This window comes from Saccopteryx bilineata, chromosome 1 (genome assembly GCF_036850765.1).
Source record: "Saccopteryx bilineata isolate mSacBil1 chromosome 1, mSacBil1_pri_phased_curated, whole genome shotgun sequence".
Classification (NCBI taxonomy): Eukaryota; Metazoa; Chordata; class Mammalia; order Chiroptera; family Emballonuridae; genus Saccopteryx; species Saccopteryx bilineata.
In genome coordinates, this window is record NC_089490.1 from 205559229 (window position 1) to 205571569 (window position 12341).

Below are 12341 nucleotides of genomic sequence, written 5' to 3' on the forward strand. Positions count from 1 at the left end.
CCATGTCTGAGTTTCATCTTTATGTCCCACCTATGTATGGAATCATATAGTTCTTAGTTTTTTCTGATTTACTTCTTTCGCTCAGTATAATGTTATCAAGGTCCATCCATGTTGTTGTAAAAGATCCTATGTCATCAATTCCTATGGCTGAGTAGTATTCCATAGTATATATATACCAAAGCTTTTTAATCCACTCGTCCTCTGATGGACACTTGGGCTGTTTCCAGATCTTTGCTATTGTGAACAATGCTGCCATAAACATGAGGGTGCATTTCTTCTTTTCAAACAGTGCTATGGTGTTCTTGGGGTATATTCCTAACAGTGGTATAGCTGGGTCAAAAGGCAGTTCGATTTTTAATTTCTCGAGGAATCTCCATACTGTTTTCCACAGTGGCTGCACCAGTCTGCATTCCCATCAGCAGTGCAGGAGGGTTCTCTTTTCTCCACACCCTCGCCAGCACTTATTCTGTGTTGTTTTATTGATGAGCGCCATTCTGACTGGTGTGAGGTGATATCTCATTGTGGTTTTAATTTGCATTTCTCTAATCATTAGTGATGTTGAACATTTTTTCATATGCCTATTGGCCATCTGTGTGTCCTCTTTGGAGAAGAGTTTATTCATTTCTTTTGCCCATTTTTGGATTGGATTGTTTGTCTTCCTGGTATTAAGTTTTACAAGTTCTTTATAAATTTTGGTTATTAACCCCTTATCAGACGCAATGTCAAATATATTCTCCCATTGTGTAGTTTGTCTTTTTATTCTGTTCTTATTGTCTTGAGCTGTGCAGAAGCTTTTTAGTTTGATAAAGTCCCATTTGTTTATCTGGTCTTTTATTTCACTTGCCTGTGGAGACAAATCAGCAAATATATTGCTGCGACAGATGTCAGAGAGCTTACTGCCTATGTTTTCTTCTAAGATGCTTATGGTTTCACGGCTTACATTTAAGTCTTTTATCCATTTTGAGTTGATTATTGTGAGTGGTGTAAGTTGGTGGTCTAGTTTCATTTTTTTGCAGGTAGCTGTCCAATTTTCCCAACACCATTTGTTTAAGAGGCTGTCTTTACTCCATTGTATTTCCTTACCTCCTTTGTCAAATATCAGTTGTCCATAGAACTGTGGGTTTATTTCTGGGTTCTCTGTTCTGTTCCATTGATCTATGTGTCTGTTCTTATGCCAGTACCATGCTGTTTTGAGTACAGTGGCCTTATAATATAACTTAATATCCGGAAGTGTGATACCTCCCGCTTTATTCTTCCTTTTCAAGATTGCTGAGGCTATTCGTGTTCTCTTTTGGTTCCATATAAATTTTTGGAATATGTGTTCTATATCTTTGAAGTAAGACATTGGTATTTTAATCGGTATTGCATTGAATTTATAAATTTCTTTGCGTAATATAGACATTTTAATGATGTTTATTCTTCCTAACCATGAGCACAGTATATGCCTCCATTTATTCGTATCTTCCCTGATTTCTTTTATCAATGTTTTATAATTTTCCGAGTACAAGTCTTTAATCTCCTTGGTTAGATTTATTCCTAGGTACTTTATTTTTTTTGTTTGCAATGGTAAAGGGGATTGATTCCTTGATTTCTCTTTCTGACAGTTCATTATTAGTGTATAAAAATGCCTCTGATTTCTGTGTATTGATTTTATATCCTTGCCACCTTGCCAAATTCATTTATCAGGTCTAGTAGTTTTTTGACTGAGATTTTAGGGTTTTCTATATACAATATCATATCATCTGCAAATAATGATAGTTTTACTTCTTCTTTTCCAATTTGGATGCCTTTTATTTTTTTTTCTTGTCTGATTGCTGTGGCGAGGACTTCCAGAACTATGTTGAATAAGAGTGGTGAAAGGGGGCACCCCTGCCTTGTTCCTGATCTTAAGGGGATTGCTTTTAATTTTTGCCATTGAGTATGATGTTGGCTGTGGGTTTGTCATAGATGGCCTTTATCATGTTGAGGTATGTTCCCTGTATTGCCACTTTGCTGAGAGTTTTGATCATGAATGGGTGCTGGACTTTATCGAATGCTTTTTCTGCATCTATTGAAATTATCATGTGGTTTTTCTCCTTTTGTTTATGTGATGAATCACATTGATTGATTTGCAAATATTGTACCAGCCTTGCCTCCCAAGAATAAATCCCACTTGATCATGGTATATGATTTTTTTCATATATTGCTGGATCCGATATGCTAATATTTTGTTGAGGATTTTTGCATCTAAGTTCATCAGGGATATTGGTCTATAATTTTCTTTTTTTGTGTTGTCTTTGCCTGGTTTTGGAATCAGAATTATGCTCGCCTCATAAAAGGAGTTTGGAAGTCTTCTTTCCTCTTGAATTTTTTGAAATAGCTTAAGAAGTATAGGAGTTAGTTCTTCTTTGAATATTTGGTAGAATTCACTTGTGAAGCCATCAAGGCCAGGACTTTTCTTTTTTGGGAGTTTTTTGATAGCTGTTTGAATCTCATTTGTTGAAATTGGTCTGTTTAGGTTTTCTGATTCTTCCAGATTGATTTTTGGAAGATTATATGATTCAAGGAATTTGACCATTTCATTTAGGTTGTCTAGCTTTTTGGCGTACAGTTCTTCATAGTATTTTGTTACAATATTTTGTATTTCTGTTGTGTCTGTTGTTATTTCTCCACTCTCGTTTCTAATTTTATTTATTTGAGTCCTCTCTCTTTTTTTCTTGGTGAGTCTCGTTAAAGGTTCATCGATCTTGTTTACCTTTTCAAAGAACCAGCTCCTGGTTTCATTGATCCTCTGTATTGTTTCTTTAGCCTCTGTGTCATTTATTTCTGCTCTGATCTTTATTATTTCCTTCCTTCTACTTGCTCTGGGTTTTACCTGCTGTTCTTTTTTCTAGTTCTTTTAGATGCAGGGTTAGGTTGTTTATTTGAGCTTTTTCTAGCTTCTTGAGGTATGCCTGTAATGCTATAAACTTCCCTCTCAGGACTGCTTTTGCTGTGTCCCATAAATTTTGAGTTGATATATGCTCATTATCATTTGTTTCTAGGAATTTTTTAATTTCTTCTTTGATCTCAATGTTAACCCATTCATTATTTAATAATGTGCTATTTAGTTTCCAAGTGTTTGAATGTTTTTCAATTTTTCTATTGTGGTTGATTTCTAGTTTAATGCCATTGTGATCAGAGAAAGTGCTCGATATGATTTTAATCTTCTTAAATTTGTTGAGATAGCTTTTGTGCCCTAACATGTGGTCTATTCTAGAGAATGTACTGTAAGCGCTTGAAAAGAATGTATATTCTGCTGTTTTAGGGTGAAAGGTTCTGAAGATATCTATTAAATCGAGTTGATCCAATATGTCCTTTAAGTCTGCTGTTTCTTTGTTGATTTTCTTTCTTGAGGATTTATCTAATGATGTTAATGGGGTATTGAAATCCCCTACTATTATAGTATTGCTGTTGATCTCGCCCTTTAAGTCCATCAAAGTCTGCTTTATTTCCAGGTCAACGCTTTATCCACTGCACCACCACAGGTCAGGCCAAGTCTGCTTTATATATTTAGGTGCTCCTATATTAGGTGCGTAGATATTTATAATGGCTATATCTTCCTTTTGGATTGCTCCCTTTATCATTATGTAGTGACCTTCTTTATCTCTAACTATGGTCTTTGTTTTAAAGTCCATTTTGTCTGATATAAGTATTGCTACCCCAGCTTTTTTTTCATTTCCATTTGCGTGAAATATTTTTTTCCATACTTTTATCTTCAGTCTGTGTGCATCTTTTGATTTAAGGTATGTCTCTTGTAGACAGCATATGTATGGGTCCTGTTTTCCTATCCACGCAGCTACCCTATGTCTCTTGATCGGTTCATTTAATCCATTAACATTTAAGGTTATTACTGATATGTAATTGTTTATTGCCATTTTTTTTCTTTGAAACTGTATTCCTCTTTTGCTATATTCTTTTTTTCCTTTGATCTGTTTACAACGGGTCCCTTAGCATTTCTTGCAGCCTTGGTTTGGTTGCAGTGAATTCCTTGAGTTTTTGTCTATAAATCTTTTTATTTCTCCTTCAATTTTAAATGATAGCCTTGCTGGATAAAGTAGTCTTGGTTGTAGGTTCTTGTTCTGCATTACTTTGAATATTTCTTGCCTTCCCTTCTGGCCTCAAGTGTTTCTGTTGAGAAGTCAGAAGTCATCCTTATGGGGGCTCCTTTGTAGGTGATAGTCTTTTTTTCTCCTTTGTAGGTGATTTCTTTTCAATATTTTCTCTTTATCATTTAGCTTTGGTATTTTAATTATGATGTGTCTTGGTGTTGGTTTCTTTGGGTTTCTCCTTAATGAAGTTCTCTGTGCTTCCTGAACATGTGTAATGTTTTCCTGCCTTAATTGGGGGAAGTTTTCTGCTATAATATGTTTGAACAAAGTCTCTATCCCTTGTTCTTTCTCTTCTTCTTCAGGAACCCCTATGATGCGAATGTTATTTCTCTTCATGTTGTCACAGAGCTCTCTTAGAGTTTCCTCAGACTTTTTGAGTCTCTTTTCTTTTTTCTGCTCTGCTTCCGTGCCTTTATTTATTGTGTCCTCTAACTCACTGATTCGATTCTCTGCTTCATCCATCCTGCTTTTAATTCTTTCCATTGTATTCTTTATTTCAGATATTGTATTTGTCATTTCTGACTGATTCTTTTTTATTATTTCAATGTCCTTTTTTATATTTGTTATCTCTTTATTTAGGTTTTCGTAATGGCCATCTATGTTTGTTCTAATATCTTTGAGCATCCTAACAATCGTTATTTTAAACTCTGCATCTGGTAATTTGATTATATCTGATTCACTTAGGTCCTTTTCTGGGGATTTCTTTTGGTTTATTTGTGTTGTATTTCTCTGCCTCCGCATTTTCTCTTCACGGGAGTGGCTGTGATCACACACTCGGGTGCACAAGCGTTGGTGGCCTTGGCCTTTGCCCCGCCCCCATGTGTGACGTTATGCTCAGTCCTGAGGGCACTGGCGAGCACCTTTGCTCAGCTGCGGGTCTCCACCTATTTCCGGGCTTTCGCCCTGCCCTTGCAGGAGGAGCCCACTCAAGGAACGGCTGCTAGCCTTGGCTCTACCGCCGGGCAGGACTGCATTCCCAAGCTCAGCTCAGTAGCGGAACTCCGCCTCTTCTGGTCTTTTGGCTCCACCCCCGCGGGAGGATCCAGCTACCAAGTCAGACTGCAAGCCTGGGTTGCACGGGTGGGGCAAGGCTGTGCTCCTCTGCCCTTGCTCAGGGGCTGGTCTCCACCTTTTTTGGGGTTCCCGCCCTTTTCCCGCAGGCTGGATTACAGGCTGCCGCCGGCAGCTGAGCTTGACCGCTTTTGCACGCCCCCTTCTCCCCAGCTGGGCAAGATTGAGCTCACACCTGAGCCGAGTGGTGGCCAGCTGGTTTCCGCCCCTGCCAGCAGAACCACGCTTTTGTCTCCCACTGCCGCCCGCCCTCCGGTGCGCTCTCAGCCGCGTGGGTGGGGGCGTTGCAGCTCGGACCCTAAGACTCACTACTGTAGCCCCAAAAGCTCCCTCCTTCTATACAACTCTGCTCTGAATGCCACGGGAGAGCTTGTTTGGCTGCTCTCCTGCTTCCCTTTGATGGTATTGCTGTTCCGGGGGAAATATTCACTTCAGCTTTGGGGAGTGACTCGTCCCAGGGGTTAGGGTGGCTATCTCCCAAAATGCTTCTCCCTGTGCCTCCTAGATTACACACTCTTCCTGTTACTCTGGTCCTCTCCTCTCTTTCCCCGTCCCCAGGAGCCCCGGGTGGGTGGTTATGAGAGAGACGTTCTGCGCGGTCCCTTTAAGAAGGATCCTGGGTCTGAGAAATCAGACTCTTTCTCAAAAACAGTATCCTGACTTGTTTCCAGCTAAATACTGTCCTTATGCCTCTTCTGGGCTCTGGGGCTGCAGGCTGGGGCTTTGTTCCTGGGGCTCAGGACCCTTCCCCCTCTGCTCAACTCACTTTTCACCATGCGAGTCTCTCCCTGCTGCCATTTGCTCCAGGAGCTGCGTAGCCCTCTCCGCATTTCCCCATTTCCGTTTTTCCTACCAGTCTCTGTGTGGCTTCTTCAGCGTTCCTTGGTTGAAGAGTCCTCTTAGTTTAGTCCAAAGTTGGTTTTTCCAGCTGATAGTTCATAAAATTAGTTTGTAATCCACTTTGGTTCTGGGAAGTAGATGTTGGTACGTCCGCCTACTCCAGCGCCATCTTGTCTCTGTTCTCTGCCTCTCCCTTTATGGGAATTGAGAATGGGTTTCCAACGTTATTTCTGAGTAAACAGAGACACAGTGGAAGACGTGTCGGTGCCTCCTGGCCGACTCTGGGAGCGGTGGTTCGGCTGGAGTGCCCCAGTGCATTCCATACTCCAGTCCGGGCAGTCGTGCAATGGGTATGGAATGAGCCTGCAATCCTGTAACAGCAGAAAAAGATTCTAGATGTACTACCTCCTTTGCAGAAGAAATGTATATGCATGTGTGTTGCCTGGAAAGTGGGGGAGCCACGTGGCATGGACCCTGGCATCATGTAGACCAGTGATAGTCAACTGGTCCCTACCATCCACTAGTGGGCATTCCAGCTTTCATGGTGGGCGGTAGCAGAGCAACCAAAGTATAAATAAAAAGATAGATTTAACTATAGTAAGTTGTTTTATAAAGATTTATTCTGCCAAACAACGAAAATCTGACATAAAGTACTTGGTAAATAATCGTTAGTATTATATGCTTTAACTTGCTGTAACTCTGCTTTATAAATTTTATAAAGTAAAGTGACTTTCTTACTTTATAAATCAACATGAATGTGGAACCGGTGGGCAGTTAGAAAATTTTACTACTAACAGAGATATAAAAGTGGGTGGTAGGTATAAAAAGGTTGACTACCCCTTGTGTAAACGGTCCTCACCCATCTGTTTGTGAATGTGAGTGCAGCGTTCGCTAGGGGCAGGTCCCGGCTTTCACTCTGCTGTGTCCCTCCTGGATTGTTGATGGTATTAAAGAATAACCAGTGGCATTGTAGCAGTTTTCTTATGATTATTTTTAAACATAGTATCCAAATAAAAATTCTCCTTCAGAGAATTGTTGCTGATGAAACTTTGATTTTCAGTTTCTTGTTTTAGCTTCTAGGGATGCACCTGAGAGATGCCCATGCTGATGGGAGAGTGGGACACTTGTCACAACATCCAGAAATAGAAAGACACATGGTTTCAGCACGGGTAGCAGGGCGGGCTGTGGCCACTCCTGGGAGGATGGTTCACTGGTTGTTCTCAACCACATTCATAGGTTTTGACATTGCTTCTCATGCATGTTTGTTGATGGAACTTTCTCCTCACCAATGAAACGATGGATTCCCTATGTCAATGCCAAAATAAATTTGATTGTCTGACCAGGCGGTGGCACAGTGGATAGAGTGTCAAACTGGGGCATGGAGGATCCAGGTTCGAGGTCACTGGCTTGAGCACTGGCTCATCTGGCTTAAGCAAGGGGTTGCTGGCTTGAGCATGGGATCATGGACATGACCCCATGGTAACTGGTTTGAGTCCAAGGTCACTAGCTTGAGCAAGGGGTCACTTACTCTGCTGTAGCCCCCTGGTCAAGGCACATATGAGAAAGCAATCAATGAACAACTAAGGTGCTGCAATGAAAAATTGATGCTTCTCATCTCTCTCCCTTCTTGTCTGTCTGTCTCTATCTGTCCCTCTCTCTGACTCTGTCTCTGTCAATAAATTGAAAAAAAGTAAGTTTTGTTTATTAAAAGGAAAAAACAATCAGCTAAAATGATTTCACATTTGCCCCTATTTCAATCTGAAATGTCGAGTTCTCCCTCGACTGGAAAACACGTAAATAAAAAAAATTGTTCTGAGTAAAAGAAAAGATGTAAAGCTTCACTGAAGTGGGGAATGCGGTGCTGGGGCCGCGCTGCTGCGAAGTGACAGGGGAGTGGGTCTGTCTCCCTCTGAGGGACGGAGACGGAGGGCAGTGGGCGCAGGGGCCTTACCTGCGGAGACCAAGCCTCCCCCGGTCCCTGAGCAAGACAGTTCTGAGACGTCGACCTGACAAGAGGCCTTTCCAAACACCTGCACCTCACAGAGACAGGGAAAGAAGTTATAGTGATACGTAGTCTAAGAAAAGTGGGGGGGGGGGCTCGGGCTGAGAGGCACGGAGAAACTGTCAAAGAGCAGGTCAAGCCGGTGAGGACACCAAGCCCGTCCCGGTCCGTGTGTGATACAGGGATAGGATTTCCTGTTTAGGCAAAGGCAGTCATTGACGTAGCCTGTCAACCATGTATGGATGGCCTGATTTCTCAGTGTCAGTATTACAGATCAGAACTTCACTACATCATTTAGCATATGGAGTAAAATACTCTGCAGAGGACACATGGGGTTTCTTCCCGGCCTTGGGAGTGTCGTGTGACCTTGCATCTCCCGAATCACAGAATGTCCCCCAGGACGGATGTGATGTCTGATTCTGGTAATAACAGCACAGAATTGCCAGCTTCCCAGGGGACGATTTACTTGGATGTAATTTGTACCTTAAGTAGAGTACAAATGGGGACCATCACAAACAGTCCTGAGGCTGAATGTAAATCCACTCTTCTAAGCCATAATTTTGAGAAGAAATAATCTAGTTTTTCAAACCACGGTGAGAGAAAGGGTGTCACATGTTACATATTAAATCTGTGAGTATAATCTTCTGGAAGCAGGAGGAAGAGCACACGTAGCACAGAAGATACTCCTGTCACTCTAACGTGGCAGGAGGGCTCCAGGTGTCAGCGTCTCTGAGCCACAGTCCTTGTCCTTCCCTCAGCTGTTGAGGTAAAACGTCTCCAGCATTCAATGTTTTTACAACTTTATTTATTTTTTGTATTTTTCCGAAGTGAGAAGCAGGGAGGCAGAGAGACAGACTCCTGCATGCGCCCGACTGGGATCCACCCGGCATGCCCACCAGGGGGCGATGCTCTGCCCATCTGGGGCTTTGCTCTGCCGCAACCAGAGCCATTCTAGCACCTGAGGCAGAGGCCATGGAGCCATCCTCAGTGCCCGGGCCAACTTTACTCCAATGGAGCCTTGGCTGTGGGAGGGGAAGGGAGAGAGAGAGAGGAAGGAGAGGGGGAGGGGTGGAGAAGCAGATGGGCGCTTCTCCTTGTGTGCCCTGGCCGGGAATCGAACCCGGGACTCCTGCACGCTGGGCTGATGCTCTACTGCTGAGCCAACCTGCCAGGGCCACTAGCATTCACTGTTTTTAAGGTTAGCCTCTGGTTACCTAGTTTGGGGGGTACAGTGCTGCTTAGAAAACTTAACATGAAAGATGCAACAGCAATTTCAAGTTCCCGATGATGTTAGGGGCTCATTTAATGGAAACAATGGCAAATCAAGTTTAGGATTATTTCACTAAAATCCTATACTGTCCTCTCTTTGACTGCTGGAAACACAGGATTAAGTGAATCAGATAATTGTATGAAAGGCATTTCTGAACTAAGCCGAGGAGTAGAAGGTAACGATTTCCAGAAGTTTCCAGCCCCAGCTCAGAGTTTTTGATCACACTGAAAGGCACTAACATTTCTTCACAAAGAGAAAGAGTTCTACTTTCTGCTTGGAATGCGCAGTTTGAAGAAGATGTTGCTCTTGCTGTTATATCCGTAACAGAAAAGTCAAACCATGTTCAAATTCACAAACTTGAAACCCATCCTATAGCTGATATCACACAAACTTACCCAAAATTAAAAGAAAAACAAGACAGAACATGCATACTTGCTCATCTGGGTACCGATAAGACTTGAGCAAAAGTTGTTGATGGTGTGGTCAAGGGCAAGTATGGGCCAGCAAGAAGTTCTAGGACCTCTGGTGGCCGTGACACAAGGGCAATGTCCATATGGTCTGCGGGCATCTCTCCACAGATCACTCATGGCCTGAATAAAAGTCCCCAAGAGAGATGCTGGCTGTGAGGGCCTGGGATGGGAAGGCACAGAGCCTGCCTGGACACGTGTCCATGTCTCCGAACTGGGCGAACGCCCTCGCCTTCTGAAGGCTTGCTGCCTTCAGCATGGGGGAAGCTGCTGCAGGTGAGGGAGGAGAAGGGGGAGACCCTGCACCCCCAGGGGCCCACAGCCATCCCTATGCAGAGCCGGACGTCTGGGGCTCCTGGCAAGGACACAGTCACCGCCCGACATGCAGGCTGCCGGAGCATAGAGTGCTTCCCTCAGTCACCGCAAGTCCATCCCAGTCACCCCAGATCTGAATGTCATCAGTCACCCCGCAATCCAATCACTGTCACCACGAATACAGTCGCACTCACAACAGACACGGTCACACTCACAACAGACACGGTCACAGTCACCACAAACACAGTCATGTTCACAAAAAATGTGGTCACACAACAAACACACACACCACAAACGCAGTGAGACCCGGCTGTGGGGGTCTTTTCTGAGCATAGCAGATGTCATCAAACGGAGAGGAGAATCAAAGAGTGAGAAACACTACTCAATCTGCCTCCACCCAAATCACAGGCAGGTGGCGACGGAGGAATCTGAACCCTCTGACTCTGAGAAAATTGATCAACTGAAATAATGTCATGTTTTCCGTTGGTATTTAACTTCATCTCTACCACCAAATCATGGTTTCTCGTCACCAGGAATCACAGAAGGCAGAAAAGGCTGTACTGTGGGTCAGCAACACCACATCCTGACCGCGTGCACCCTGCGAGGAGACAAACTCAATCCCCCCAGCTGGTGTCCAGCCGGAGGAGAAGTTCGGCTGTTCCAGGGCAAGGACGCTATTCACGTCCCTTCCACCATCCCCTCCCATACGTCGGGCAGTAAGTCCACCAAAACAAGCACGAGGCACACATACCACATCAAGAGCATCAGCGCCATGTTGGCTGGCCAGAATCAGACTTACGCGTGACACACACGTGGGGACTGGGATTAACATTTCAAAGGCTCTCGCCAGGGAGACGAAATGCCAGGTTAGACCCGTAATCCTTGCAAAAAAAGAAAGAAAAGAAAAAGAAAAATGAAAGAAAGACAGACGGCACCTCTGAAAAGTCAAATGCAGATGACAGAAATGCAAACACAGTCACAGGAATGAAAACAGCCCTTTACGACTGACCCTAAGTCTTGACCTTGCAAAGCAAATAGCCAGCTAGCTGGGCAGGTGAATAAGAGCATGTGGTGAAGAGAAAACACGGCAAGAAAAAAGGAGTGAGACAACCAGACTGGTCACCCTTCCCCACCTGGTACCCGGCCCTGGGCGTCTCTGCCATCTGGCTCTTCCTGAGTGGTGTCCTATGAGAGGCCATCAGATAGCCTAGCAGGGAAGCTGTGTCCATGTCCCCGCCTCTGTGAAACACCAGCAAGCGAACCCGACCTGAGGAGACTGCTGTGGGAACCTCTGATCAAGAGCCAGCTGGTGGGAAGCACAGGCCTGACCTGGAGGTGGGGGTTGGCCGCAGCCACCATGGGACCGAGCCCACAACCTCTGGGATCTGAGGCTTCTCCAGGCAGGTGGCGTCAGAACTGAGCTGAACTGTGGGACTCTAGCTGGTGTTCCTGAAGTGCTTGGTATGGGCAGTGGGGGTGGGGGATCCCCCCATACTTGGTGACCACAGTTTTGTTTTGTTATTTTAACACTATGCAACTGCCTCACATTCCCAACTGTCTTGCAATCACGTGGGACCAGCTGAGCTCTGGCCAGGCAGCAAACTGGGTCAGTAACAGACCAGGCCTGAAGACAGCTCCGTGACTACCCACCCGAGCCAGGCTGTGAATGGAACGAAAGATTACTGGTTTAATAAATGTAATTTGAGGGTTATTTTAGAACAGCCAGGGTTCGTTTTCCTTAATCAACCCAGCTTCTAAAGGCAGACCTGTCCCTGCCTTCTAAGAGGAATGGGGCATCTGACCCACCTTGTTTTATTCCAGCCCAGCTCTCGCCAGATCCTGAGTAAGATCAGCTTCCTCACAATTTCTCAGTTTTTTTTTCTGTGGTGATAACCTGCACTTTATTTTTCTCCATAGCCCACAGCTGGAGGCCACGGTGCAGATTTACGATCTCCCTGGACTGACAGGCCTTTTAAACCGTGACTCTGAAATCAACACCTTTCTCCACTGTTAGAACCACATTTTTTTCCCCCACTCACTTCTTAAAGCTTTGGATCTGTCCATAAATTTTTAGATTGTCCTTTGCACCCTGACTTTATTTTCCTAAGTGAATTTGACATCGTGGCTGGCCATTCAGGTCACACTGCCCTCCCGTTATCTCTTCTCTGCTCTTTGCACTTAGATAAAAACACACCCCTCAACTGCATCTCTTGTTCCAAGATTTGCTGGACTGAGTCACATGGCGT